The sequence below is a fragment of the Alexandromys fortis genome, unplaced genomic scaffold, assembly GCF_014885135.2.
Source record: "Alexandromys fortis isolate MF-2015 unplaced genomic scaffold, M_Fortis_MF-2015_v1.1 scaffold_107, whole genome shotgun sequence".
Taxonomy (NCBI): domain Eukaryota; kingdom Metazoa; phylum Chordata; class Mammalia; order Rodentia; family Cricetidae; genus Alexandromys; species Alexandromys fortis.
Window position 1 is genome coordinate 1,677,091 of NW_026067987.1, and position 24,804 is coordinate 1,701,894.

Sequence of the window (24,804 nt, forward strand, 5' to 3'; positions counted from 1 at the left end):
AAAGATGCTAGCCATCTGGCCCAGGGGTACAGACATAGAAAGATAAGCAAAGCCAATAAAGTATTATGAAACAGTTGGGGTGGAATAAGGCGTTGTCCTTTTTATTCTAGAGCAAGCCATGCTGCAGAGTTGGTTAAAGACATAATCAAGCATCCTGTTTGTTAACTAAGTATGCCGTCCCATCATTGACAAAGCATCCCAACCATAGATGCTTTGAGAAGTGTGTGGCTAGAATTCATTTTCTCTAGGTGAAGGAAGAGCCCGACAGGTTCTCTGATGTCTCAAGCCATCTTTCAAGCGGTACTGTTGTAAAGTAGACAGAGCCTGGACATCAGAGTCCATGTGATTTGCAGTTTGATTAAGATCTACCTGCTATGAACAGCTCCAGCTGTGGCAGCTGGAGCAAATCCTTGCTCTTTCTGAGGCTTTGGTCTCAACTACAAAATCAGAATAATGCCATCTTTCTTGATGCACTGTGTAGAGACATACATGGTTCTGAATGTGTAAAATTTCATATACCTGGCAGACATCCAGTAAGTACTAACTACTTTCTTTTTCCTCCTTTTGGTGTGGAGCAATATTTTGCATGTGATTTCACAATGCTACTATTTGTCACCATCATCTATGTGTGCAAACTTGTCTTTTTCTTCTTCCCAAAGGCTTTCTGAGCTCCTGGTTAACTTTGTGCTCCCTAGACATGTAATGCCTCTCCAGGGAGGCTTGCCAGGAGTTTTAAGTTGAATTCAATGGTTAACACCACTTTGGAACATTTGTCTTCAAACCCCAAAAACTTCATCATGACTTTGAACATTCTTAACATTCTTTGAGCAAAGCCCAGAAACAGGCTGTTTAGCTTACTCTGAAAAGGGTTCATAAGCAGAACATTTGCACAATTCTTACAAGAGGGCTCACTACCCAACGCTGGAAGGCATGGAAATAGTGTCTATAGCCCTAATACTCTTGCAGTAGGCTGTTGTGGGGCTCCAACTCTAATTTTTCCGTACTTGGACGGATACCAGATGTTCAGACTTCCAGAAGAAAGCCCAGCTTGCGTCCTTGGTCCACCTGTCTGGAGAACAAAGGAGCCAGTAAAGAGGAATGCAGCAACGGTTTCACATCCCAGATCTTGGGGCTCGCCCTGGGTGTGATTCCTTATTGGTTTCTGGGGGAAACATGAGCGAAATTACCACTTATTTATAGCATCCGTGTCAGACGTCACCTGAGTCAAATCTCCTCTCACCTCACTGTGAGATGAAACCAAGTCACCAGAAGTATTAAGAAGAAACTAACAAAGCATGGAGCCCTATGGCAATAGAAACCTCCTCCTTCCTCCTTACCAACCATCCTCCCTTCATTTCTCCTTTCCTTCCCATCGCTACATGTAAGTCTTTGGTGTCTAGCAGTCCCTGCGAGATAGTAAGATGGGCCCCAAGGGAGTTTGCTCTAAAGAAGGTAACTCTCTAACAGAGGGACACAAATATGAAAAAAAAAAATCAGTGCAAATATTCCAATGCAAAAATGGGGCACAGAGTGGCCATTCCTAAGGGCAGTATGGAATATGATGCTGGAAAAGGGCGCGTTTTAGCTCATGATAGAAACCAGTGGCCCACTTGTGGAAGGCTCAAAGAGGTCATCACCATCTATATAATGACGGACAATTGTTTCCAGTTCTTTTCCCTATTTGCTTCAACAAGAACAAAAGCCCAAGTAAGTGAACCAACTACCTTATAGCAGTGACCCTGGGCTAGTGTTGTTAATAGATAGGTTTACCTTGTAAGTTGAAGAATGTCAAAGTTCCCTTGCATCAAAAGCTCTTTCTTTTTATCCTTTATGAATTTATTTATTTTACATCTAGACCCCAGTTTTCCCACCCTCCTCTCTTCCCATTCCCTCCTCCCCCACCTCCTCTCTGCCCTCCCTTCTAATCCACTCCTCCTCCTCTTCTGTTAAGAATAAGGGCAGGCCTCCTATGGATATAAAAACAAAACATATCAAGTTGCAGTAAGACTAAGCACCTTCTTTTCTATTAAGGATAGGCAAGGCAACCCAGCATAGTTTAAGTTCCCCAAAGCCAGTCAAACAGTTAAAGACAGCCCCTGCTCTCACTGTCAGGAGTCCTGTAAGAAGGCCAAGCTACACAACTGTCATATACATGTACCGGGCCTAGAGCAGTCCCATGAGGCTACCAGTCAGTTCAGACTCTGTGAGCTCCTACAAGCCAGGTTAGTTCCTGTGAATTTTCTTATAATGTTCTTGACTCCTCTTGACTCTTCCCTCTCTTAAGCAGGGTTCCCTGCTGTGAGCCTAATATTTGGCTGTGGGTCGCTGCATCTGTTGCTGTCAGTTGCCGGATGAAGCTTCTCTGATGACAGTTGGGCTAGGCACCAATCTATGAGTAGAGCGGAATATCATTTGGCATAATTACATTGACTTTTTCTCTCCAGTCCTGTTTGGTTCAATCCCATGTCTCTGGGCCATCCAGCCTCGGGGTCCTGGAATTCCAGGAAGTGTCAGGTGTGGGCTCATTCTCCTGGCCTGGGTTTTAGGCTGGACAAGTCATTGGTTGGCCACTCCCATAATCCCTGCACTACCCTTATCCCAGCAAATCTCATAGGCAGGACAGACTATGTCAAAGGTTGTGTGGCTGGATTGGTGTCCCAGTCTCTCCAGTGGAAATCTTGCCTGGTCACAGGAGATGGCCAGTTCAGGATACATATCCCCTATTGCTAGGAGTCTCAGATGGGGTCATTCTTGTAGATTTCTGGGAGTTTCCCTTGCCCCAGGTTTCTGCCTGACTCTGAAATGTGCCCCCTTTCCAGTCATTCCTTTCGGTACTCTTTTCTTCCATCCCCCCTCAACCTGATCCTGATGTTGCCATCCACACCTGCTCCTAGTCCACCCATGAAATATCCATTTTCTTCTCCTAAGGAGATCCAAGCATTCCCCCTCCAAACCCTCCTTGTTATTTAGCCTCTCTAGGGCTGTGGGTTGTAGAATGGTTATCCTTCATTTCATGGTTAATATCTATTTATAATGAAATAATACCATGTTTGTCTTTCTGGGACTGGGTTACCTCACTCAGAATGATTTTTTCTAGTTCCATACATTTGCCCACAAATTTCATGGTGTCATTGTTTTCAACAGCTAAGTAATACCCCATTGTTGACTAAGGTTTCTGTCCCACCTGGTCCTGTAGCCATTAAGTCCCAAAGAATCACACAGAGGTCTACATTAATTATAAACTGATTGGCTTATTAGCTCAGGCTTCTTATTAACTCATAACTTAAATTAGCCCATAATTCTTGTCTATGTTATCCATTTGGTTTGGTACTCTTTTCAGCAAAGCAGTCACAGCTTGCTTGCTCTATGTCTGGCTTTCTCTGTGTCTGGGTGACAACTGCAGACTAACTCTCTCTCTTCCCATAATTCTCCTGTTCTCATTGCCCCACCTCTACTTCCTGCCTGGCTACTGGCCAATCAACATTTATTTAAAATACAAGTGACAGGGTACAGACGTTGTCCCACAGCAGCTCATGTGTAAATTACCACATTTTATTTTTCCATTCCTTGGTTGAGGTACGTCTAGGTTGTTTCTAGGTTCTGGCTATTGCGAATAAAGCTACTATGACTATAATTGAGCAAATTTCCCTGTGGTATGGTTGAGCATCTTTTGGGTATATGCGCAAGAGTGGTATAGTTGGGTCTTGAGGTACAGTGATTCCCAATTTTCTGAGAAACCACCATATTTATCTCCAAAATGGCTGTTCAAGTTTCCACTTCTGTTGAAATATGGAGCGGCGGGGCTGTGTCCCCAACACCCCGGCCGCTTGGCTAGCTTATGCCCGAAATTACAACACACAAACTGTATTCATTTAAGAACTGCTTGGCCCATGAACTCTAGCCCTTACAGGCTAATTCTCACACCTGGACTAGCCCATTTCTAATAATGTGTGTAAGCACCCCAAGGTGCGCTTACCAGGAAGATTCTAGCCTAAGTCCATCGTGGGTTGCAGCTGCCTGGGAGAGCAGAGCATGGCGGCTGTCCGGTCCCTCTGGAAGCAGCGCAGAGTCTGATCTCACTTCCTCTTCCTCCCAGAATTCTATTCTGTTTTCTCCTCCCATCTATGTTCTAAGCTATGAGGCCAAGCAGTTGGTTTATTATAATTAACCAATTACCTTCCTCCATCACACTTCCACCAGCAATGACGAAGTGCTTCCCTTGCTCCACATCCTCTCCAGAATGAGCTGTCACTTGTGCTTTTGGTTTTAGCCATTCTGACAGGCATAAGATGGTATCTCAGAGTCATTTTGATTTGCGTTTCCCTGACAGCTAAGGATGTTGAAGAGTTCTTTAAGTATTTCTTGGCCATTTAAGATTCTTCTGTTGAGAATTCTCTGTTTAGGTTTGTACCCCACTTTTTAATTGGATTATTCAGCTTTTTGATATCTAGTTTCTTGAGTTCTTTATGTATTTTGGAAATAGGCCCTCTGTCAGATGGTCTTTTCCTATACTGTAGGTTGTCACTAAATTTTCTTTCTTAACTGATTTCCCCAGTGCCTCAGGTTCCCAGGCTGGTTAGAACCATTGTCTCCGGTGTCAAGGAGATGACATTATGGACACTGAGTTGTTAGAGGCACTCGGCCATCTGTCATGTTGGCCAGCGTTCTATCAGCTGTGAGTTGTTCTCACTCACTAGCAGAAACCTTACAAGTACAGCTACTTGGAAATAGTGGGGGAAGAAGTGTGTTCTGTGAGCCTTGAAGCACTTACAAAAACAGCTAGATCACAGAAGGAACAGGGTAGAACAGTGCAGAGTCCACCAGGGCTACTGAACAGGTATTTTCAGCTATAGAGATTTGGAGAAAGATTGATTAAACACAGCAAACTTTTCTACTCTTGAAATTATTCTCAGAATCCTAACTATGCTAACATGCCCTTGTAAATTTAGCAAAAACATTGACATCGGGATGGAGAGATGGCTCACTGGATGAATCTCCTCACTTTTCTTATTATTAATTTTGTTTATTTATTTTTTACGTTCCAATCCCAGTTCCCACTACCTCTTCTCTTCCCGCTCCCCCCTTTATTACTCCATCCCTCAGAGAGGTTAAAGCCTCCCCTGAGAAGTCAACGAAGTCTGTATAATCACTTTGTTTAGGCAGGACAAAGTTTTCCACCCTCATCCCCATGTCTAGGTGGAGCAAGGTATGCCTCCATAAAAAATGGGCTCTTCCACAAAGACAGTTCATGCATTAGAGTTAGTTCCTGGTCTCACTGTTAGTGGTCCCATATACTGCCTATGCCATAGTACTACCTACCACCTGCATTTGGTCATATGCAGGTTCCCCAGTTGTCAGTCAGGAGTCAATGTTCTGGTCAGTTGATTCTCTGGGTTTTCCCATCATGGTCTTGACCTCTTTGTTCATATTATTGCTTGTCTCTCTGTTCACCTGGAGTTTAGCCCAGCGGTTAGTTGTGGATTTCTGCACCTGTTTCCATCTGTTTCTAGAAGGTTCTAGCATCTTCAGCCCCTAGCATAGGGTCATATCCTTCTTAGGCTGAGGTTCTAAACAGGGACTGGCAAACTTCTTTTGGCAAAGGACCAGGGAGGTAAACATTTTTGCTTTGTGGGCACTGTGGTATGAGTCCCATTACTCAGCTCTGTTGCTGTAGTGTAAAGGAAGCCACAGGTGATGTGTAAACAGATGAGTGTGCCTGTGTTCCAGTTAGACTCTATTTAAAGAAAACAGAGAGTAATCTGTTCTAAAGAACTAAAATGGGCAAAAATAACATATAGTCAATATCACCTCACAATGGCAGGAGTTGCTTTAAGAAAGCTACCTTTAACAACACAGGAAACTACCTTCCCTATATACTTGCATCTGTGAAAACCAAAAAAAAAAAAAAGACGAATTGATGATTTCTTGTCTCTATCATTATTAGACAGGAGAATAAAAAAAAAATCTTGCTCCAGGAAGAAGAAATAAAGAGTGAATTTGTGGGCCAGGAACCAAACACATTGCTATAATTTGACTGTGAATGTCCTCCACAGGCTCATACTTTGAACATTTATTCCCAAGTTGATGTGAGGACCCTATTTGGGAGGCTGTTTAGCCTTTAGGAAGTAGATCACCAGAAGTGGGCTTTTGAAGGTTATACCCTTCCTCGGTCCTGCCCACCCTCTCTGCTTCCTGGCCAACCACCATGTGACCAATGTATGTCCATCCAACTCCACTGCCATGAACTGAGGTCCTGCCATGCCTTTCCACAAGAAAGACTAAGATCCTTTAGAGCCTGATTCAAAATAAACCTGCTCTCTATTAAATTGTTTCTGTCAGGTATTTGGTCACATCAATGCAAAATTGCTAAATATACCAGATGCCAGTGCTGGCTTTACCAGTTGGGATACCTAGGATGTTAACTTGGGGTGTAACTTGACTTCTCTGGACCTCGGGTTCCATTTACATAAGCAGATGAGAAGCAATGTTGGCCAACTTTCTAAGATTGAGCCCAGAAGGGAAGAGAGAGATAAGAGAACATAGAGAAAGAGCAACATGTGGGCAACATGTGGAATTCGCTGGAGCTCTTTCTCTTAAAAAGTTGAACCACAAGAAGCCACTGCATTCCAAATGGGAGCTGAGATCTCCGGGAATTAATATATCCCAACATGGTAGCAAGCCCTATAAAAACAGAGGATCAATAGTAACCTTACTGATTTCTCTTGATAATCTTGGGCGTCACATTGGTTGGATCTGAAATCAACATAGAGACACGAGGCTGGCAGAGTTTCTAAGGAGATTTTCTGAAGGAGGAATGTAAGGTCAAGACTCTTCCTTCAGAGTGGGGGCCACCTGCAACAGCTCATAGAAAGACAGTCTAAAGGGGAGAATCTGGGAGAAGCTGAGGGAGGAGAAACAGTGATCAGAATCTATTATGAAAAACAAAATATTTTCAACTAAAGAAAGAAAGAGACCCAGTAGACAAAGAGCCATAGCTTCCCCCACCCTTCAAACACCACACCTTCTTTCTCTCTTTTAAGAAAACAAGCAGGGAGATAGAAAAGACAAGCAAATGAGACAAAAGAGAGTATAAACTAAAAAAACAAAAAAGAAAAAACTAAAGAGCATGAGAAATGCACACACACACACACACACACACACACACACACACACACCGTTAAAACCCAAAATTGGAAACAATAATACAAACACAAAAGACCAGTAAGAAAACAAAAAGGTTCAACGAAATATGAAAAAAAAATTCTAAAAATACCTTTGAGTAAATTTTGTCTTGGCCATCTACTGCTGGGCATGGGGTCTGTCCTTACGTGTGGATTATGTACCCAGTAAGACTCCTTTTGAGAAACTAATTTTTCCTTGTGGGTAGCTGTTACCTGAAGATAGCTTCTTGGTTGGGGATGGGAGCTTGTGTCTACTTCCCCACTTCAGTGCTGGGACCCTGTCAGTGCTGGATATGTGTATGTTGCCACAGTTTCTGCGAGTTTGTATGTGTGCCATCCTTGTTCTGTCTTGAAGGATTTAATTCCTTGGTGTCTTCCATCCTCTCCAGTTCTTACACTCTTTCTGCTTCATCATCTGCAAAGTTCACTGAGCCCCAAGTGGAGGGAATTGGTGGGGTTATCCCACTGATAGAGACAACCCATTTAAGGCTGAGTGTTCTAATGTCTCTCACTCTCTGTGTATTGTCTGGCTATAGGACTGTTCCCATCTGTTTCAGGAGGAAGTTTTTCTGATGATGACTGAGCAATGCATGGGTCAATGAGTAGAACAGAATGTAGTTAGTCATTTTATTGCTACATCCCTTTAGTAGAACAGTAGCATTTGGTTTTCCCCTAGGTCCCTGGACTATGTAGTCTCAGGTTCTTAGCCACCCAAGCATCATTCAGTATGGTTCCATCTCATTGAGTGGGCCTTAACTCAAATCAGATAATGGTTGGTTACCACCACAAGCCTTGTGCCACTATTGTACCAGCATATCTTACAGGCAGATCAGGTCACCATTGTAGACTGAAGGGTTTGTAGCTGTGTTAGTGTTAACCCTTTTCCTTTGGTGGTATGTAGTGTACTTTCAGATACATGAACACTAGTAGGTGTGAGGACTCTAAGCACACATCAGCTAGAAGTCACTGTTCAATGAATTGTGTAGGTGTTGACTTCAACAATAGGACCTTACTATCAGTTTGTTGAAAGCTACCAATAGCCTCAGCAATAGTCAGAGTTAGGGGTTCCCATGGGGGACTTTAGGCAAAACTTGATTAGAAGTTACCCATTCGTGGTACTGGAAGCTTCATTTGATGACAAGAGATGTCCAGTTGGGGCTTTGTCTCCTCCAGTATTTGGCAACTTTGTTTATATATTCTTCATATATGTATATATTATAGAAAACTTTGACTGTTCTAGATCTCCGTATGACCCGTCAAATTGCCCTTAGTTTTAGTTGTTCCTCTCTATATCCCCTCCCTAGCCCTCTGTTGTGGAATATTCCTTTACACCATGTAAAAGCATGCCACTGTGTTTGGTTTAATAAAATGCTAAATGGCCAATAGTTAGGCAGGAGGTATAGGCAGGACTTGTGGACAGAGAGATCCCTGGGAAGAAGAGAGGCAGAGTCACCAGCCAGATGCATAGCATGCAGGACTGGCAGTACAGAGTATAGGTAACTGAGCCATGTGAAAGACCATAGGTTTAAAAATACAGGTTAAATTATATGAACTAGTTAGGAACAAGCCTAGGCTAAGGCTGAGTTTTCATGAATAATAGTAAGTCTCTATGTTGTTTGTGACCTGGTGACCCAAACAAAAATCTGTCTATAGGCCACCTCTTTCCTAGTTTGATTCTCCCATTTCAGCCTTCCCTTTCCCCCATACATCCATTCTATTTCCCACTTCCTAGGGATATCCATTCCTCCCCTTCTGCTCCCTCACTTTCTACCTGACCTCTATGGTTATATGGATTATAACTTGCTTATGGAAGACTTAAGAGCTGGCATCCACATATAAATTAATACATACTATCTTTGTCTCTCTGGTTCTGAGTTATCTCACACAGGATGATTTTTTTCTAGTTCCATTCATTTACCTGTGAGTTTAATTATTTAATTTTTTAACTACTGAGTAATGATGTGGAATTCTCCTTGTATGCAGTGAATGTTTTATTGCCATTGGTTAATAAAGAAGCTGTTTCAGCCAGTGGCTTAGTAGAGTAAAGCAAGGCAGGAATTTCAAGCAGATAGAGGAGGAAAGTAGGTGGAGTCAGAGAGAAGTCACAGCCGGAGACAGACGCCAGAGGCTTGATGGAAACTTACTGGCAGGCTACAACCATGTGGTGATACACAGATTAGTAGAAATGGGTTAATTTAAGATGTAATAGCTTAAAGTGTTGGCCAAATAGTATTGCAAATAATATAGTTTCTGTGTGATTATTTTGGGTCTTGGTGGCCAGGAAATTAATGAGCAGTCTCTGCCAACATACTCCATCATGTAAATGTAGCACATTTTTTTTTTAATCCATTCCTCCATTGACAGACTCTAGGCTCTTTTTGATTTATGGCTAAAAGGACAAGAACAGCAAAGAACATGGATAAATAAGTGTCTCTGTAGTAAGTTGTAGAATCCTTTGGGTATTTATCCAAGAGTGGTATAGCTGTATCTTTAGGTAGATTTATTCTCTTCTTTCTGAAGAGCCACCACACTGATTTCCATAGTGGCTCTATGAGTTTGTATTCCTACCAGCAATGGATGAGTGCTCCTTACTCTACATCCTTGTCAGCATGAGCTGTCATTTGTTTTTATTGATCTTGACCATTCTGACTAGTATAGGATGGAAATCTCAGTGTAGTTTTGATTTGCATTTCCTCCATGACTAAGGATGTTGAAAATTTACTTTTGTCAGCTGTTTGAGTTTCATCGTTTGAAAACCCTCTGTATAGTCCTGTAAACTATTTGTCCCCTACCCCTGCCTTTTTATGTTATCTATTTTAGATACTAACCCTCTCTAGGATGTACAGTTGGTAAGGGTATTTTCCCCTTCTATAACCTGTCACTTTCTCTGAATGACGGTGTCCTTTGCCATATAGAATCTTTTCAGTTTCATAAGATCCCATTTATTAATTGTTGATCTTAGTGCCTGTGCTCTGAGTATTCTGTTCTTTTCCAGGGCCAGTGAGTTCAAGGCTGCTCCCCACTATCTCTCCCATAAGAGTCAATGTATCTGGTTTTACATTAAGGCCTTTGATCAAATTGGAATTGAGTTTTTTTCAGAGTAATAAGTATGGGTCTATCTGGATTCTTCTATATGCAACCATACAGTATTACTTCATTGAAGATGCTATGTTATTTCTAGTGTGTATTTTAAGATTATTTGATAAAAATCAGGTATCCATAGGTGTGTGGACTTGTATCTGGGTCTTCAATTTGATTGAATTTATTAAATTCAATTGATTGTTGAATTGAATAATTTCATTGATCAACAGGACTGTTTTTATGCCAATATCATATATTATGTTTTTATTACTGTAAGTCTGTAGTAGAATTTGAGGTTAATAATGTTGATACCTCCAGTGTTCTTTAATTATTATGGATTTTTTAGATGCTTTGGGTTTCTGTGTTTCTATATGAAGTTAAAAAATGTCCTTTCAGTTTCTATGAAGAATTGTGTTCAAATTTTTATGTGGATTTCATTGAGTCTATTGATTGATACTGGCAGGATGGACATTTTTTATTATATTTATTATACTGATCCATGAGCATGGGAGATCTTTCCATCTTCTATATCTTTTTCAATCTCTTTCTTCATTGTCTTAAAGTCTTTAATATACAAGGCTTTCATTTGTTTGGTTAGAGTTAGATATCTTTGGGACTATTGTGAAAGATATTGTTTCCCTAATTTTTTTCTCAGTCCATTTGTTAGTTGCAAATAAGAAGGTGACTGGTTTTTATGTGTGTTAATTTTCTATCCTTTGATGAAAAAGTATTTATCATCTTTAGAAGTAGTTTAGTGGAGGTTTTAGAATCATTTATGTATAAAATCGTATCATCTTCAAATAAAGCTACTTTGGCTTCTTTCCTATTTGTGAGCCTTCAATCTCCTTCAGTTGTCCTATTGTTCTAGCTAAGATTTCAAATACTTTACCAAATAGGTATGAAGAGAGTGGACAATCTTGTTTTTTTCCCTGATTTTAGTTGGAAATATTTTCAGTTTCCATTTAGGTTGATATTGCCCATGGGCTTGCTGTAAACTATCTCTATTGTGTTGAGATATGTTCCTTGCATCCCCAATCTCTCATGGATTTTTATCATGAAGGGATGTTGGACTTTGTCAAAAGCCTTTTCTGAATCTAGTAAGATGATCATGTGTTTTTTTATTTCATTTTGATTATGTGATGAATTACATTTATTGATTTATGTATCAAAACCTCTGATAAAGAGGATAAAACTGACTTGATCATGGTGGCTGATATTTTTGATCTTAGATTCAGTGTGCAAGTGTTTGGCTGAGAACTTTTGCATCTATGTTCACATGGGAAATTGGTCTGTAATCTTCTTTCTTTGTTGGGTCTTTGTGTGGTTTACCTATAAGAGTAATTGTGGCCTCATAAAAAGAATTAGGCAAATGTTCCTTCTATTTCTATTTTGTGGAATAATTTGAGCAGTATTAACATTAATTCTTTTCTGAAGGTCTAGTAGAATTCTGCACTGAATACTTCTGGCTTTGGGCTTTTATTATTATAATTTAATTGATTTTTTTCTCTTTGACTTCCTGTTGCCTGCAAGATGTAGGACTTTCAGCTTCTCCAATACCACATCTACCTGCATGCTGCCATGCTCCCCATCATGATGATAATGAACTGGACCTCTGAAATTGTAAGCAAGCCAGCCCAGGTAAATATTTTCTTTATGTGAGTTTCTGTGGTCATGGTGTCTCTTCACAGCAATAGAAACCCTAACTAAGACAGACGTTGATACCAGAGACTGGGGTATTGCTGTGATAGGCCTAGCTATGTTTTTGTTTGGAGGATTTTGGTACCTTGGGTTATGAAAACAATGGAATGTTTTAAACACTGTTTAATGGGCCAAACTAGTAGGAGCATTGAAGACAGTGGTGTTAAGAGTTATTTGAACTGTTGGAGGCTCACTGAAGAGATTTTAAAGAATAAATTTAGTATATTGCCTAGAGATTGTTATTGTAATATTTTGGTGAAGAAAGTGGCTGTCTTTTGCCCTTGTCTGAATAGTCTGCCTGAGGCTAAAGTGAATATTTTTGGATTAATTCCATTGGCAGAAGAAATCACAAAACAACCTAGTATAGACTGTTTTGTGGTTATTAGTGGTAACTCTAGTGAAGATTTATAATTAAAAGGAGCAAGGTGAGCAGGGTAAATAATAAAAAGTAAGTTTTGGGGAGAAAAAGAGCACCGGGGAGTGGAGTGGAGCTAAGTCCTGTGTTCAAGGCAATAAATAGATTAATAAATGTAATAAAGGGAGTGACCTCAGGGTAAGATTCCACCCAGCTAAGTTTCCAATTTGTGGAAAGAAAAACTTAAAGCTGGGTGTGGCAGAACTCTGAGTTTGAGGCCAGCCTGGTCTACAGAGCAAGTTTCAGTACAGGCAAGCTTAGGCAATGAAAGACAGAAATCTGGTGAAGATATAAAATGAAGATTGAACAAGGGAGCCATGTTCTCGTCCCAGCAAGCAACAGAACTCGGCAGCTTTGGCCATGTGGTTCTGATTTTAGAGTTAAGGATAGGAGAAAAGAGTCATGGAATAAAGGTACTGAGGCCAGGCATGTGTCAGGGGTGTTACCTAATGGAGGTCTATTAGAGAGGCCATTGTGTGAAGCTGTGAAGTTGGAAGCCTTGATTGCCTTGAAGAACCCAAGATGTTAGAGATACCAGAGTCATGAGATACCTGGAGAGGAACACCCCTAACAGGGAGAGGAGCCAGCTCTATGGAGAGAAGTATGTTGCAGTCAATAAAACTGAACAGAGTTGGAAATCTAAAGAGTATTGGACATAAGGCATGGAAATTCGGAGTTTGGAGTTTGCCCAGATAGTTTTCCATCTTATTCTGTTACAATATTTCCTCACTATGCGCCCTTCCCTTCATTTTGGAATGGTAATATATCTAGATTTATATTTATCTAGATAGGTTTATATCTAGATAGATATAGATATCCTGTGCCATTATATATTGAAAGTATGTGATTTTTTTTATTTTGATTTTTACAGGGGGTTACAGTTAAGAGATCACATGACTCTCAGAAGAGACTTTGAACTTTGGACTTTAAAATATTGTTGAGACTGCCATAGACTATGGGGACTTTTAAAGTTGCATTAAATTAATTTCGTGTTATGATATTGTTACAAGATTATGGGGGTCAGGGAGTGGAATGTGATAGCTTGAATGTAGTTGGCACCCATATTCTCATTGGGAGTTATGGCTTTGTTGTTGTGGGTATGACCTTGTTGGAGGAATATGTCACTGTGGGGCAAAGCTTTGTAGTTTCCTATGCTTAGGATATTGCTCAGTGTCTCGGTTGACTTCCTGTTGCTTGCAAGATATAACACTCTTGGATATACATCCAATATTGGAGTGGGAGGCAGATACTGCTACAATTTGGTTTTCTCGTAGAATGTCTTTCTCCATCTATTGTCATTGAAAGTCTTGCTGGGTATAGTAATCTGGGCCAGCATCTATGGTATCTTAGAGTTTTTAGAGCATCTATTCAGGCCCTTATGACTTTTAGAGTCTCCATTGAGAAATCTGGTGTTCTCTTAATGGGTTTGTTTTTACATATTGCATTGTATTTTCCCTTTGTAGCTTTTTAATATTCTTTCTTTGTTCTGTGTGTTTAGTATCTTGATTATTATGTGTCGTGGAGAAATTCTTTTCTAGTCCTATAAATTTTGTGTTCTGAATGCTTCTTGTACCTCAATAGACATCCCTTTCTTTAGGTTAGGGAAATTTTCTTCTATGATTTTGTTGAAAATATTTTTTTGTCCCACTGACCTGAGTTTCTTCTTCTTCTTCTTCTTCTTCTTCTTCTTCTTCTTCTTCTTCTTCTTCTTCTTCTTCTTCTTCTTCTTCTTCTTCTTCTTCTTCTTCTTCTTCTTCTTCTATTTCTATTATTCTTAAATTTGGTCTTTTCATAGTGTTCTAGATTTCCTGGATATTTTGTGCCTGGATATTTTTTTTCAGATTTAACATTTTCTTTGACTGAAGGATCAATTTCTTTTACCTTGCTTCAACACCTGAGATTTCCACTTCCATGTCTTGTACTCTGTTAGTGTGGTGTACTCTGAGGTTTTTTTGTTTGACTTCCTAAATTTTTCATTTCCAGTTTTATGTCAGGTGAAGCTTTCTTTAGTGTTTCTATTTCTACTTTCAGGTCTTGAACTATTTTCATTATTTTATTGAACTGTTTGTGTTTTCATAGACTTCATTAAAAGGATTTATTAACACCCTCTTCAAGGTCCTAGAACACACTCAAAATTGCTATCCTGAAGTTCCTGTCTTGGGCTTCAGCTTTATTTCATTTCCCAGGGTCTACTAGTAGGGTTGTGATGGAGACATATTGTCTTGCTGTTAATGATTATGTTTTTGTTCTGGTGTCTAGGTATCTTGGGTTGGGATGATGGAAGTGATTTTAGGTGTTGATATCTGGTCTTATCTTTTTTAGTGCATGTTTCATTTCTTGGTTTCTGTTGTCCACTCTCGATCTTGATAAAGTGTGATGGCTATGGGTTGCCTGGTGAGCGGTGCTTCTGCAGGTGTGTGGGTAGCAGAGAGGAATAGATGTGGGCTTGGAGAAAAGGATGAGAGAGGCTTCAAGAAAGAGCTAAGGGATAGGGTTGGGGATCCTAGGGAGTTGGATCTGTGGTGGGAGGAGAGGATTCTGCAAGTGTGCTGTGGCAAGGCAAAGAGCTGTCTGGAGAAATAGGGATAAAATGGGTAGGGAAACCCTAGGTCTGAACCAAGGCTTGGAGTCTCCATAAAATGGAATGGAGGTGAACAGAGGGGCACCTGTAAGCAGCTTGTTCCCAGGCTAAGGGTGAGAATGGTAAAGCATAAAGGGGGACAGAAAGGAAAATGTGATTCACCTACCTGAGTTCTTGTCAGGTATGGCCACTGTGTTCCTAGGTACAGAGTGTTTCTAGGATTGGTGGGTGATGCAAAGGTAGAGGAAAGGGAGAAAAGCAAGGATTGGGTGAGATCCCTGGAAGGTTTTGACAACTTCCCAGAGGTCTGAGACATTGGTTCTTGACTTGGCTGTTCCCAAGTCAGTAACACAAACACATTCAGTACTTTATCTGCTTTACACATTCACTCAGTGCTTCTTCAGCTCCACACAATGACAGGTGCTCATACCACACACATACACACACACACACACACACATACACACACACACACACCATATAAACACCACAGACACGTGCTCCTACAGACATACAGACAGAGACATACACATAGACACAGACCCATACAGACATACATACAGACAGATAGACAGATACACACACACATATAAACACCACAGACACATGTACTCAGATACACAGACACAAACATACACATAGACACAGACCTATACAGACAGACAGACAGACACACACACCATATAAACAACACAGATACATACAGACACACAGACACACACAGACACACACGCATATACACACAAATGTAATTGAAAAGTTTTTTTTTAAGAATCAGAATCATAAAGAATAAACCAAATACATCTCCTTCCTCTTCTGCCCTATTCTTTCCAGGCCTTACTTTGTTGTTTTGTTTTTAGCTTGGGATTGTTGGCTTATTTATCTTTCCTATATTTGCTTTTGTATATGCAAATATATTAGACCAAAATATATTCTTACCCCTTCATTCACTTTATTGCATAACAGGAGGTAAATTACACGCACTATTTTACATGTTGAATTTTTTTATGAAACAGGATAATCTATCATCTCTGTATCCATTCAAGAAAGAAACCCATTAATGGTTTTGCATCTGCAAAGTATCTATTATGTAAATATACTATGGTTTACTTATTGTCTAAACCCTGCCACACTAAGTAGCTACATCATTACAGCATTGCAGAAATGACTGTAAGAAAAGTTCCCCAAAGGGAATGCTCCCATGAAATTTTTCATCACATTAAACTGTTTCCCCTTCAAGGCAAAATGATGTAATCTCAAATTTTAGTCCTCTTTCTTCATTGTTTTCTATTGGGCTCCACATGTATTTTGAGTGTGAAATGTCATTGACATGATTTGTATATTTTTTCCAGTTTATAGTTTTATCGTTGACTTGATTTCTTTTCTGCCATTGTGAAACAAAAAAATACCATGACACAAAAAAACTCAAAGGAGAGAGTGTTTATTTTGTTACAGGGCACCACCAGAAGTGACCACTCAGACAGAGTGTATAGGCAACTGAAAGTCTTTACTCGGATCTACGGGGACTACACTCAGGTTCTCAGGGCCCAAGTACAGCTTTTAGGGTGAGGGGTTTATAAAAGCAAAAGCTACATCCTGGTATCTCACTTAGCAGTTGTAGCAGGGATAGGGGTGGGAATGTACAAGCGGACAGTTTAACAGATTCTGAGATAGGCAATTAGCTGCAGGGGAGGGTTGCATAAGCCGGCAAGAGAAGTTAGCTGGGGCATCTTGACCTTGGTTCTAGAATAGAATTGGATAATTTTCCATGGGATTTTCCATCCAGGAGATCAACTTGTAGTTAAAACTAAAATGGCCTGCCTCAGCAAGAACTCAAGATGGAGGAACCTCTGCAGCGTCTTGCCCGGACACAGTTTCAGCTCCGAGCTTGCCCTGAGAGCTGCACCACATCAGTGAGAGCAAACATGGAGAAAAGAGTGCTTGTGTTCAGTTCGCTTCTTCCTTTTCTTATAGTCCAGGACCAAAGCCCAGGGAATGGCACCACCCACCTTTAGTGTTGATTTCCCACCTCAGTTAATGTAACAGAATAGTCCACAGGCATTTCTTGAGGCTAAATTATCCCTCACAGATGTGCCTAGAGGCATGTCTCCTCAGTTATTCCAGATTCTGACAAAAGAACAATCAACACTAACCATACTCATTTACCTTGTATATGATGTATTTTCTATACTTGCGGACTTTTCAAAAGTTACAGAATTTTGTTTACTGTTCTAATTTTTGTGACTTTTAAAATTTAGACCATAAAAGTTCCCTTTCTACTCCAAAGTTACTAAAAAAAACTGTACCCATAGTTTCTTCTAAAATTTTTATTTATTTTTACTTTTAAGTATTTGACATAATTTGAAATTTGCCTTTATATAGTTTATATTTTCTTCAAATTGCCAGCTATCCCTTTGACTTATACTTTTGTCTTCATTTTGTTGGTATTAAAATTGTTTCTTATAAGAAATTTCTCAATGCATTGACATCTTTAAAATCTTTATTTCGTTTCACTAATCTTTCTATGTATGCACCAATAGCAGTTTGATTTATTATACTTTCTGGCACAGTTTTAAACAGCTAAGTTAACTCTCCCCATATTTCTTTTTGTTTTACTAGCTATTAACATTTATTTATATCATCACATGAACATAACAACTTGTTTTCATTTGATGTGTGATTCCCCTCTGTATGCTGTGAATATGTTTTATTATCATTGGTTATTAAAGAAGCTGTTTTGGCCAGTGGCTTAATAGAGGCAGGAAATCTGAACAGAGATAGAGAGAGAAAGTAGGTGGATTCAGAGAGATGCTATATAACTGCCAAAGGAGACAGACACCAGCCGCCAGCCATACCCTTACTGGTAGGCCACAGCCTTGTGGCAATACACAGATTAATAGAAATGGGTTAATTTAAGATATAAGAGTTAGCTAGAAATATGCCTAAGCTATTGGCCAAAGAGTGTTATAATTAATATAGTTTTGTGTTATTATTCGAGTGTGGGCAGCCAGGAAATGAACGATCAGTCTCCACCTACACTTATTGGGATAATGGTACATTTAAAGATAGGTTATGGTACACTACTATGTAAACAGACAAGCAAAATGTAAGAGATATAAATAATTACAAAATACGATATATAGTCATTTTTGACACATGGTACTACATACCCAAGCACTGAGATAATTGCGCTAAGTGAAATAAGCCAATCATAAGAGGAAAAATACTTTGCAGTACTATGGGATATAAAAAAACTAGTCCTGAGATGCAATAGAATGGTGGTTGCAGAAGCTAGAGGGAGGGGAATTTATGGTTTAATGGGTAGAGAAGTTTCAGTTTTACAAAAATGAAAGGGTCCTGGAGACAGTTGGTAGTGATGGCTTCACATAGTCAATACTATTGACATATTCTTCAGAAGTACTTGTATTGTTTTCCTCATATACTTGCAGGTTCTAAGCATTGGGATGTGTTTATTCTGGGAGGCCATCATTTAGAAACATGAATGAAAAAATATGTGGTAAATGAGTACCAGGGAACAGCACAAACTGTTAGGACATACAGACTGGTTGAACAGTGTGATGGGCTAAGTAATGGGGCTAAGAAATGGTTGCCTCCTAATGTCTGAGAACTGTGTAGCAATTGTCTAGTTGCTAGCCTCGAAATGGGTAGGGGCTAACCTGGAGGATCCATGTGTTTATTAGCAGAAGGAGGTTATAGGCTCAGCAGTCAGTAGCAGGGCCAGGACATGACTGGATGGTGCTACGCACAGTCTTACTGATCAGTTATGCAGCAGGAACAAGAAACAGCAAACTATAGCACACTTGAGTCAGGAAATGGCATTTCCTTTCTTTTACACTACCATTCCAACTTACTTACAGAGCATCATACTGAGCTTGCTGTGAAGGGAAAATACTACCAGGGTTGAAGCCATGTGAAGAGGGCAACTGTCTTAGTCAGGGTTTCTATTGCTGCAATGAAACACCATGACTGAAAAGCAAGTTGGGGGAGGAAAGGGTTCATTTGGCTTACACTTTCATATTACTATTTCTCATCAATGGATGTCAAAACAAGAACTCAAATTGGGCAGGAACCTGGAGGCAGGAGCTGATGTAGAGGCCATGGAGGAGTGTTGCTTACTTGCTTACTCCTCATGGCTTGCTCAGACAGCTTTCTTGTAGAACCCAGGACCACCAGCCCAGAGATGGCACCATCCACAATAGGCTGGACCCTCCCACATCAATCACTCATTAAGAAAATGCCCTACAGGTTTACATACAGCTTGATCTTCTAGAGGCATTTTCTTAATCCAGGCTCCCTCCACTCCAATGACTTTAGTTTGTGTCAAGTTGACATAAAACTAGCTAGCACAGCAATTACCAAGAGAATTTGAAACCAAGAAGCAATTTAAAGAAAAAAACAAAAGACAAACAAAAAAGCCCAAGAAATTCCTGACAGTTATTTGGAATAGATGAAATAAAAATTTATCTCAAAGCTCTATTCCTAGTTGGGTTTTATATTTATATGTTTTCTCAGTTAAGAGATTGTCTTATGCTGGGCGGTGGTGGCGCACGCCTTTAATCCCAGCACTTGGGAGACAGAGGCAGGCCGATCTCTGTGAGTTCGAGGCCAGCCTGGTCTAGAAGAGCCAGTTCCAGAACAGGAACCAAAAATGCTACAGAGAAACCCTGTCTCGAAAATCCCCCGCCCCCCCAAAAAAGAGAGAGATTGTCTTATAAAGAAATAGATAGAACAACCAGCATATGGGGAGTCCACAAGACACTTTAATGTCAGGTCAAGATCTTTCTCCTGGACAAGGTAGAATATACTGCTCCAGAAGCTTGTACCGCATGTTGATGGGATCACACTAGGACACAATGCACTATGACCACCTTCATCCCTCATTACCCTCTCTCATCCCCCTCCCACTGACTCCCATCTTATTCCCAACCAGTTTCCTCCTACCCTCCTGCCCCTTTTCCTCTTCCTATTTCCAGGCCCTTGTAGGCATTCAAGGTTGCTGAGCGTCCATGTTTGCCTCAGTCATATCATATACAGGTAAGAGCAGAACTTCCCGTCTATCAACTCCCACCCTTCAACTCCTTTAACGCCTCTGTATCCCCTCTTCTGTGATGTTTACTGGATGCCAGAGCAGGGTGACATAGAGGTCCTGTTTGGAGCTGAACACTCAGCAGTCCTTTAGTCTTAGCACTTTGGTCAGTTATTCCTGCTTCAGCCATTGTCCAATGATGAAAGAGACTTCTCTGATCAAGGCTAAGAGTTGCACTAGTCTATGAGTATAAATATAAATGGTTAGAAACAGGTTTAATTCATTTGATATAACATTGATAACATATTCCCTCATAGGGCCCGGGACCTCCCTAGCCTTAAACTTTTGATTAATTCTTCATTAATGTACTCTTTCCCCTGGAAGAGGCCTCATATCTAACACAGAAGGGGTTGATTGTCTCCAGAGCATTCATGCCGCTATTACAACAGTGGTCATATCTTGCCTGTCATTTTAGCATTATAAGACACAGGGTCTATGGTTAGGTGTGGTCATTGATCACTTCTTTCTTGCAACCATCTGTGTAGCATGTTCCAGACCTGTGAATGCTAGCCAGCAGATAGGAAACTTCCAGCTTAGCTTCAGGTTAATGTCTCTGTGACCTGTATCCAGAGTATATGGTACCTTCACCATTACTATTTACTTTTGCTTGGCAACCAAGAGCAATAGCAATAACCTATTGGAGAGCTCTGTGGATTCCCTGGCCAACAGCTCCTGGGGAGGTATCCCTCACTTGGCATTGAAATTTTGTTTTGAAAATTATGACTTTCTGAGAGAAGTGTTGACCCCCCATTCCAAGTATTTCTGTTCAATCTCCTGTTTGTTGGTGTGGGGGAAGCTTTAAAAAACATTTCTGTCAAGTCTGTTTGTAAAAATGTAAGTTCCTATATGGCTTATTCATCCTTAGTTTGAGTTGACCACCTTTCTTCTATCCTCCACGGTGGTCCCCCATTTCACTTTCATATTCTGTGTTTTAGTATTTCCTGCCTCAACCCTCTTCCTCTTCCCTGACTTTTCTTATGGCTCCTTTCTTGCTACCTGGCCTCTACTGGCATCTCACCCCAACTTAAAGCACAGCACTCTAAAAAGGTGAAGATTTGTATCTAAGAGGATATACAGTGTTTGTCTTTCTGAGCCTGGGTTACCTCACTCAGTGCATTTTTTCCCCCAAGTTCTTTAGGGCTGAATAAAATTCTCATGAGTGAATGTGCACATTTTCTCTCAGCATCCATCAGTTCATGAACATTCGGGATGGTTCCATTTTCTAGCCACCGTGAGGACCGCAGCAGTGAAGATAGCTGTGCAGGTGTCTGTGTCATAGGGTAAGCAGCCCTTTGGGCGTATGCCCAGAAGCGGTATACCTAGTCATATGGCAGATCTATTTTTAGCCTTTTGAGAAGCTTCCCCCTTGGTTTCTACAGTGACTGTACTAGTTTACACCGCCACCACATCCTTGCCAGCATCGGTTGTTGTTTTCTTCATAAAGGACATTCTTACTGGGGTAACATGAGATTAGCAGAGGTGAAAACTTTCTCAAGAGAGCCCCAGTTTCTCAGGAAATAAGACAATTGACAAATGGGTCCTTGGGAAATCAAAGAGCTTTTCTGCAGCAAAGGCAAGAGTCAGTCAAACAAAGAAGCAGCTTGTTGAATGGCAGTCAGTTTTCCAACCAAGAGCCAAAGACCAGCTAACAAAACCCTGATACCAGACATGAGAAGCCTTCTTTTAAGTTGTTGGCCAGGACTATCTAAGAGAATACCAAAACAGACAGCCTATTGCTGTTGTCCTTGGTTATCTCCCAGAGATAGAAGTACAGTCCCTATTGCACTTAAGAGGCAACCTCCAGAGGCCCCTGATCAGGAACTGACCTGAATGCCCTTTCCCAGAGGACTAGCTTCCATGGTACCAGAAAGTACCATGCAAGCTTCCAAAGGAGAGAGATAATATATAGTCCCACCTAGCTATGATGCCTATGACCCCCATCAATAACCAGTATGGCATATCCCCTTATGGGTGCAGTAGTGACACACATACTATGGCAGTAGCCAATGATTCTCTAATTGGATGTAAGAGTAATCCAATTAGAAGGATGCCATGCCTGGTTGTTGAAACCTAGCTAACTAATCGATGCTAGTGAAATCACGGTTACTGAAAAAGAATCTTCAATCCTAGTTTACTAAACTAGCATAATCTCTATCTACGATTGATAAACATTTGTTCTTACATAAGGACAAACACTCACAGGTAAGTGTTGTCTTCACCCTTCATCAAGGAAACTTCTCCTTGCAAGAGATGGAGACCATTACAGAAGACCACAACCAATCAATATGTAAAGTTAGGGAGCCCAATTACAGGGGATACTCTACAGAACACTCACACACCCAAGAATCAGGGAACACTAAGGGGGGGGCATTGTAAGAGCCCTCTGGATCAGGGGACTTGGCTGTGGGATTGTGTTCCCTAGTTATTTCAGAAACTCCACTACATGAGCTGAAGAAAAAGGACAGAGACAAAGGTACCAAACTGAAGGAGAAAAACCTGCAAGGTCCCTGTCCTACACAAGGAACTATAGGCAACTGAGGAAAGTTGGGATCAGGAGAGGTGGCCCTTCCCTGGGAAGAGCATACCAATTGGTTGTCCCAGTGCCAAATGGTCAGCCCTGAAAACATACATTCAAGTGTACAAGTAGCATCATGTGGATTCCCCAGGTTGTATTTGGGAATACACATATATATTCTATAACATATAATTTAATATATATCATTTAAATATAATTTAAAATATATTTAATATAATATTAATATGTTAATGTATAATATATGCAGAATATGAAAGGAACTTAAGAAAATCTTCAACATCAAGGAAACAAATGCCCTAATTAAAAATGGGCATTGGAATTGAACAAAGAGATCTCAGAAGAAAAAAACGCAAATGGATAATGAAGCTCTTAAAAGGTATTCAACATCCCCAGCTACCAGGGAAATGCAAATCGAAACTACCTTGGGACTCCATCCCATTCTAGTAAAAATGGCTTTTATGAAGCTTGCATTTCTGAATTCCAGGTGATCTCCACCTGTTGGTTTGACATTAAAGCAGTCTTCTTCTAGGTAGCCAGTTTTTGTAACTTCTGGGCTTTTCACTCCATTGTGGAAAATTTGCATACATCATACTGGTAACTCCTGGGTTCCTTGAGCATCATGCAGCCTTCCTGAGTCTCAGAATGCAATCAGTCTCTTTGAACACCTGGTCTTTCCTCAAAACACCTGGTCCTTTGTTTTAAAAAGAAGCCTGGTCTTTTGTGCCTCTTGGGAACTGGGACAGCGGACTGAAGGCATGAGTGACCAAGTGATGTATGCTCCCTGTAGAGTTCTGGGGGTTGAAGAATACAGAAGGGGCAGGCAGGCATCTGCCACCATAGCATAAAGCGTAATCGCTGCTGGCATGATTTTAAACAAAGTGTTCTTTGAATCTCACATCTATCGCGTTTGCTGTTTGTCTTTTTTTTTTCTTTTTAAATAAATGGTTTTTACTTTTATAACCAAGCTTGGTGACAACTGATTCAAAAATCCAGTACAATGATTTTTACATTTCTGGGAGAATCTGTTTTACATGACTCACATTCAAACCCACGTCTTAACGTAAGTGTGACAGTGACATGCGGTCCCACCGTCCCATCTCCTGGTCAGAGAGATAAAAGTTATCTCCCCTGGCATCTGAGACCTCTGATCTGAATGACTTCTTTCTTTCTTTTTCTTTTTTTTTTTCCCAAGGCAAACAGTCCTAGTCATGGTGGGCGAGTCCAATGAGGCGCCCGAAGAGCAGACGTTAGTCTTAACTTCCAATGAAGCAAGTAGGTCAGCTGCCAGCTGCCAGCTGCCGGGTGAGCGTGCTCGCTCAGCGGCGTGACATTTTACCTCGGGCTCAGCTTTGCTGCACAGGAAAAGAGAAGAAGACACGACGAGATAGACATTGTGAAACCTGCAATGATGATGTGATACTTTAATTTGGTTAGCGTGTACGGCAGCAGAAGTCAGCCCAACTTTTGGCTGACACAGATATGGAGTGATGCTCAAGTGCCCCCGAGCTTTCCCATGAGCCGCCCGTTTTTGGTTTTAATAAGGCTCCATCTCTCGAGGTGCATTGACGGTAAATCCTTTTTGCTAATTTAAAACGAGGAAACAAATGGAAACCTTGAGGTTTTTCCCCACAACACGGCCACTTCTAATATCAAGATTGCCAGAGAGGTTTGGGGAGCCGGCGGTAGGGGAGGGGGGCGCGGACTGTGGAGAAGATATTGAAAACTGTTTTGAGGTGGAGAAGTATTCTAACAAGGCGATGATGTCAAAGAAGCCCGGGAAGAAACTTCAACACAGAAGTCCACACAAACTCCCTAGTCAAGTCTCTTTTTAGAACAAACGAAGAAACTGAGGCTAAGAAACGACAGAGGGGCTTGTGTTAAAAAAAAAAAATTCATACTGGTATAGTTGATGAGTGACCTAAAAAGTGTGCTTACTGCTTTCTTCACAGAAGGTCACTGATGTCCCCAAGGGGCACTTGCGTTGTCCGCATTGCTTAGTTGGCTGGTAGGGGAACGAAAGGGCCATAGATGCCAGGACATTCCTGTTCTCTAGCCAAAATCTCTTTATAGGTCTTCCCTCCACTCCCACGACTTTACAGGTCTTATTTTCTAGCTAATCACAGGCCAACATAATCTAAAGGGTAAGGTTCAGCAGTGCTCCGTGTCTCACTGCAGAACAGAGAAGTAATAGTTCTAATTTCATTG

General features: G+C 40.8%; 1 long non-coding RNA gene across 2 annotated transcripts in view; it reads left to right on the forward strand.

Moving 5' to 3' along the window:
* LOC126511977 (uncharacterized) overlaps positions 1-24,804 on the forward strand; it is a 69,591-nt gene that overhangs the window by 29,992 nt on the left and 14,795 nt on the right. Inside the window, exons 3-4 of one of the 2 annotated variants that reach the window (XR_007594853.1) lie at positions 11,793-11,900; positions 23,792-24,167. This is a non-coding gene — a long non-coding RNA (uncharacterized lncRNA). Of the gene's footprint in view, positions 1-11,792; positions 11,901-16,742; positions 17,250-23,791; positions 24,168-24,804 lie in introns of those variants that run through there. The other variant, XR_007594854.1, reaches the window with a different exon arrangement.